This window comes from Rhincodon typus, chromosome 12 (assembly GCF_021869965.1).
Source record: "Rhincodon typus isolate 14 chromosome 12, sRhiTyp1.1, whole genome shotgun sequence".
Lineage (NCBI taxonomy): Eukaryota > Metazoa > Chordata > Chondrichthyes > Orectolobiformes > Rhincodontidae > Rhincodon > Rhincodon typus.
Genome location: NC_063343.1, coordinates 71,575,687 through 71,582,778, shown reverse-complemented (window position 1 = coordinate 71,582,778; position 7,092 = coordinate 71,575,687).

Genomic DNA, 7,092 nt, shown 5'->3' with positions numbered 1-7,092 from the left:
CTCCAGCATCTGCAGTTCCTACTATCTCTCATTTATACGTAAGTTGCTTTGTTTCCCACACAGAGGACAAAGGCTGGAGGGTGACAATTCTCAAATGGAAGTCTGCGCAAATATCTGGCATCTTCAGCTTGTCAACGTTTTCACTGGATATCCATCTTGACCAGCGTTTCCCTAACACCTCAGGGAATACCCCATGAGCAGTAAATGCCTGCATTCTCCAACCACGGAAGTTGGCATCGGCAGAGTACCAGCCTTACCACATCATCAAGATAGACACGAATAATAGAGTTCACCACCTCAATACTGTGCTCTGGAGCTCAATGACACCTTACATTGCAATTCTGCTGCTAACAGACATCAATATCATTAATTGGAACAGGGTACATCAAGGCTGCCAGCTTGCTCCCTTCGCGCTGACTCGCTCTGTACTGATTTGGACACTCCTGCATCTCACCTTGCCTTTCAGCACAGACAGACAGTCAGGTAGCTTGTCACATTTAACAGCATTGGACAGTCAAGGGAGACAGTAGTCAGTTAGGAGCCTGCACTGGCATCAGTCAGGAAACGGGATGAGGTAACCTGAGTGACTGAGCAGGAGGTCCTGAGACCAAAATGGTTAGTAGTTTGGGAGGATGGTGTGGGTGAGATCAAATAGAGGGAAGATGCTGCATGTGATGGGGTCATAGAGTTTGAGCGTTGGTGGAACGTTGGTGCAATGGAGTAACCATGAGAATGAGGGGCCACACATTTAAGACAAGATGAGGAGAAATTTCTTCTCTCAGAGGGTTACAGTTCTGTTGAATTCTTTACCACAAAGGGTTGTCAAGGCTGGGTCATTAAATATATCCTCAGCTGAGGTGGACAGATTTTCAATCAGGAAGAGAACCAAGGGTTATGGGGAAAAGGCAAGAAAGTGGAGTTGAGGATTGCCAGATCAGCCATAATCTCACTGAATTGCTGAGCAGACCTGTTGGGCTGAATGGCCTATTTCTACTCCTTCGTCTCACGGTCTTATAGATAGAGTGTGCATGAGGTATCAGAGAGAAGATGGTGATACTTACCCTGGCATAGCACAAAAGGTCATTAGCCTCTCCGTGGTATTGATGCACTTTGCTCCAGACTGCGGACCAGGTGGCTACCGCAGACCAGGCTGGCAGTGTTTGCCATTGTGTACAACTGTGGTTTAAAGATGGTGCCTGTGCCTGCCATAGAAGGAGGGCACTTCTATACTACTGAGCACAAGACAGCCTGAGAGTGACACTGTGGAGCGCAGTGCATATATAATGAGATGAACAGTCTAAAATTACAAGAGAGATGTTGCTAGAGTTTGTAAAGGGCAGCACAATGAAAAACTTCATGAAACTGGCATTGCCACTTTTTGAGAAAATTAAGTCCAATCTGTTTTAATGCCCTTCCCTGCACACCTTCAGATCACACAGAGCTGGCTGGGAGGGTGAACTATCAGGAGGATACAGAAATATTGCACTGTGGTTTGGACAAGCTGAGTGAGTCGGTAAATGCATGACAGATGAACTATGATGTTGATAAATATAAAGTTATCCACTTTGGTAGCAAAAACAGAAGGCATATTATGATCTGAATAGTGATAGATTGGGAAAGTGGAGGTGCAATGAGACCTAGGTGTCCCGGTACACCAGTTGCTGAAAGTAAGCAATGCAGGTGCAGCAGGTGGTGAAGAAGGCAAATAGAACATTGGCCTTCATTGCGAGAGGATTTGAGTACAGGGGGAGGGATGTGTTGTTGCAGTTATACAGGGCCCCAGTGAGACCTTACTTGGAGCAGTGTGTGCAGTTTTGGTCTCCTTATCTGAGGAAGGATGCTCTGGCCATTGAGAGAATGTAACAAATGTTTACTAGGCTGATCTGAGGAAGGGTCACTGGACACAAAGCATTAACTCTGATTTTTCTTCACAGATGCTGCCAGACCTACTTAGCTTTTCCGGTAACTTCTGTTTTTGTTACTAAACTGATTCCTGGGATGGCGGGACTAACATATAAAGAGAGACTGGATCAGTTAGGATTATATTCACTGGAGTTTCGAATAATAGGGGGGAGTCTCATAGAAAGCTATAAAATTCAAACAGGACCAGACAGGGTCAATGCAAGAAGGATGTTCTCAATGTCCAAGAAGTCCAGACCAACCAGGAGTCGCAGATTAAGGAGATGGGGTAGATCATTTCGAACTGACATGAGGAGAAATGTCTTCACCCAAAAAGTGTTGAGCTTGTGGAATTCTCTGCCACAGAAGCAGCGTATTAAGTTGGATGATCAGCCGTGATCATATTGACTGGGGGGCCAGGTTTCGAAGGGCCTACTCCTGTACCTATTTTCTATGTGATGTCTCTACCCTGACTTTACATTCCCTTTCGTTATTCTGAGTTGCTCTGCTATGTAATTAGAACCTATTTAAAAGAGGTGAAGATACAAATTCTTTGGATGTGGGCAAGTTACAGACATGGGAGCCTAGATGTTAATGAGGAAGAGAAGTTCACAGAGATGACAACAACACCATCCACGTAAGGCATGAATCAAGTGAGAAACCCACTACGTCTGCCAGGATTGGAGCAAAGTCATATCAAGTTTACGAACACTGTTACAGAGAATAGAAAGTTTCTTGCAGTTACCTGCTGCACAGGGAATTGGAGATGACAATGTTTAAATCAATGGGACGGTTTCATTGCAGGTACAGTGTAATCTGTTCTTCTATATTTTTCAGAGGATGCCAGCAATGCTGGGATTTGTCACCTTCCTTAATTGCCCTTGAGAAGGTAAGCATGAGCAATCTTGTTGAATTGCCATGAGGTGTAGGTATACCCACAGCGCTGTTAGGGTGGTCTGCCTGTTACAGAGTTGCTGGTGATATGTTGATAATCTCAGGACACAGGCTAATTCTTTGGAGAGACAGATTGAAATCGCACCACAGTAATTGGTGAAGTTTAAGCTCATTTAGTAGATTTGGAGTACAAAGCAAGTTGCAGTAATGGTAACCATAAAATTGTAATTGATTATCATAAAATTCCAGCTGGATTAGTAATGCCCTTTAGGGAAGCAAATCTGTCATCCTTTTCTGCTTTGCAACTGCAGCTAACTCTAGATTCACAGCAATGTGGTTCACTCCTAACTCTGAAATAGTTAAGCAAGCCATTCAGTTCAAGGGCAATTAGGGGTGGGCAACAAATGTTGGCATTGCCAGTGATGCTCAGGGATGTGACACAACTCAATGATTGGGATCAGTTTTTTTAAAAATGCATGAAAGATTGCTAAAAGTTGATTTATGCTAATCACAATTTGCCTTTGGAATTCTGTCACCTTTTGCAGTGTTTTAGTCAGTTTTGGATAGAAACATAGAAAGCAGGTGTAAGAGTAGGCCATTCGGCCCTTCGAGCCTGCACTGCCATTCAGTATGATCGTGGCTGATCATACAATCTCACTATCTCACTCCTGCTTTCTCTCCATACTCCTTGTCCCCTTTAGCCACAAGGCCCACATCCAGGCCCCTCTTGAATATATCTAATAAATTAATCCCAATAGCTTTCTGTGGTAAAGAATTCCACAGGTTCACAGCTCTCTGAGTGAAGAAATTCTTCCTCATCTCAGTCCTGAATGGCTTGCCACTTGTAGACTGTGACCCCTAGTTCTGGACTTTCCCAATATCGGGAACATTCTTCCCACATCTAGCCTGTCCAGTCCTGTCAGCATTTTATGACAACCCCCCTCCCATTCTTCTAAATTCCAATGAGTACTAGCCTAGTCGATCCAGTCTATCTTCAAACGTCAGTCCTGCCATTCGATAATCAGTTTGGTGATGAACTACATTGATAGACTCTGTGCAACCCAGCCTCTTAACTTGCAAAGTGTAGCATTTCTCACTGTTCCTGTGGAAAGCAGATATCAACAGCATGAGGACTGGAGCAGCTCTTGGCACAGCTCCTCAGACCTGAAGGCATTGAAGGGAATACTTTCAAAGTAGGAGATGTTCAGAACTTATTGGAAATTCTTTAATGCTCAGTTAGATTTTTACTACTTCTATGCCTGACATTGAGAATACGTCATGCAGAATTCTATGATTCGGGTGTTTTTGTGTAAATACATTGTTTGTATAAATCATTACCGAGTGGCTCTTGAGCTGGTACAGGTAGTGTCCCTTCTTTCGAACCCAAAGGTTTAAGTTCAAGTCCCACTTACTCCAGAGGTATGTAATAGTATGCCTGAACAGACCAATTAGGATAATGTCTGAATAATTTAAGGTGGCAGGGCAGGTTGAGAGAGCAACTGAGAAAGTACACAGCAGTGTAGGTTTTATTAACAGGGGTAGAGCGCAGGGAGGAAGCTGGCTTAAACTTACATACGACATTAGTTTGGACTCAGCTGGAATATTGCATCCAGTTCTGAGCACCACATTTCAGAAAGGAATTGAAAGTGTTAGAAACGGTGCAGAAAATGTTCATAAGAATGATTCCAAGCATGAGAAACATCAGTTACACGGAGAGGTTGGGAAGTTGTGACTCTTTTCTGTGGAGAAGAGAAGGTTGAGAGGAGATTTGATTGAAGCGTTCAAAATCTTGAGGGTTCTGGAATTGAGAGAGACCAGCTGTTGCATTAATGTGAAGAAGAGGGCAGAGATTTAAGGTAATTTATAAAAACAGGGAAAGGGAACATGAGGAAAGTCTTCTTCTTGCAGTGAGTGCTTAGGACTTGGAATGTGTTGTCTTTGACAGTGGTAGAGGCAGGTTCGAATGAGGTTTTGAAGAGGGAATTGGATGATTATCTCAAAGGATATACAGCATTCTGAAGGGAAAGTGGAAGAGTGGAAGGAAGTAAACTGTCCTGTGGAAAACCAGCGCCAATCTGCTGTGTCAACTGGGATCATTCTGTGCCGTAACCATTCTGTGATTGTGCAAAATTCCCATATTATACAATTTGGAGTATCCACTCACTGCTGGCATTGTGTTACAAACAAGATGTTTTATTACTGAAGTGGCTTTTCATCTTGAGATTCCACACGCATTTCATTGTGACAAGCTACAACATGAATTCTGTTTGCAAAGCTGCCGGGAAGGGTCTGTGACAGTGGTATTGGCTGAACAGTCATTACCACCTTCTTAAGGGCAAATCAAATCAAATTATTTTTGCTGTAAAATGTGGGTTTGACCGTTCCGAGATATCAGATGTTTTGACTACATAACAAGAAATCTACATTCAATATAGCCGACATAAACAGCCCTGAAATAATCGTAACCAAACTCACAGCTGCTTGATGATGTGCTATTTTTCTTCATTTTTCTCAACCTCCCTGCCACGACTGCTTGGTTGACCCCACCATCATCCTTCATTGGCTGGCTCAGTGGGACTTTCATCATTTAATTCTACTTCACTCAGAACCAGCAAATCTCCTTCTACAACTTTTCTTCCGTTTCTCGCATCATTAGCCTTAAATCCTCAAGGATCAGCACTCAATCACTCAATGTTTCTAACCTAACCCTAACTCTACATCTCATCGTATACCTTGACAACATCTTCCAAGGCCATCATTAGTTCCAAAGAGGGGTCACTGGTCCCAAAAAATTAATACTGCATTCTTTCCACAGATGCTGCTAGACCTGCTGAGTTTTTTCCAGCAATTTCTGTTTTTGTTTCATCTGAGGACATGACGCTTGGTGACATCTATAACTCCCTTGCTGACAAAGTTCGATTCTACCTACAGTACGCAGACTGCAGCAGTTCAGGAAGGAAGTTCATCACCACTTTCTCAATGGGCTACCAGGGATGAGCAATAAATGCTGGCTCACCCAATGACACCCAGTCATTTGAAAAGATCACTTAATCATTTGCAAGCAATTCACAGTCACATGGGAACAATCTGAAGTCGTGTAATTGAGGTTATTCTCCTGGAGTGATGTGGGTTCTGGGGAAGATTTACCAATTTAACCCAATCAGATCCTCACAACATTTTCAGATGGTCACCATTAGGGCTGTTGATCCCTGGTAACTTAGTGGACAATATGCAGTGTCATATTGTTTCAGACTGAACTTCTGCTAGCTTCAAATTACACCTGAGAAAACAAACATGGGAAGCCTGAGCATCAGAACTGAAATATTCTGAGTTCAGAAGAGTATTTATTAATGTTTTATGTGTCAGCAATGTAAAGTGATGGGTCAGACAAACAATAATTACATCATTTTAATAAGACTACTGAGCTCAATGTAGTGACAAGTACAAGATTGCATTGGCACTCACTGCTGGCATTGTCTTACAGACAAGATGTTTTATTTCTGAAGTGGCTTTTCATCTTGAGATTCCACGCGCGTTTTATTATCACAAACTGCACCATAAATTCTGTTTGCAAAGCTGTCAGGAAGGGTCTGTGACAGTGGTATTGTCTGAACAGTCATTACCACCTTCTGAAGGGCAATTATTTTGGGACAATACATTCTGATCTAAACAGTGAAGTCCACATTCCCTGAACGCATAAAAAATATCTAAACAAACAGGAGGGATTAGAGCAAAATGGAATATCAGGGGCACTACACCTGCCTGTGGCCTGTGAAGACGAGAGAAACAGCTGGGGTAGTATCTTCCAAATCAAAACAAGAAAGTACTGGGAAAGCTTAGTAGATCTGCAGCATCTGTGGAGAGAAAGCAGAGTTAACGCTTTGGGTTCAGTGACCCTTCATCAGTTTTATTCTAGTATCTTTCAGTCTGCCAGCTGTTCCAGCTCTTAAAATGTTAATCCTCCCCTTCCCTGCTTCATTGAAGCTGCTGATTCAGAGTCACTCGCGGAATTTCAATCTCCGCTCAGTGAGAATCAACCTCAGCTCTGAGTCACTAAATTGCGGATTCAAATCCCACTTCAGAGACCTGATCACAAAACCTAGGCTGACATTCCCAATGCAGTGCAGAGGGAGTGCTGCACTTCCAGAGGTTCTATGTTTGAGATGTTAAACTGAGGTTCCATCTACTTTGTCTCAGAAGGACACATGTGATTCATTTGCATTGCCTTGGAGAAAGGCAAGATTTCCCCAGTACCCAAGCCAATATTTATTCTTCATCAATGAATGGTCAAAAACAGCT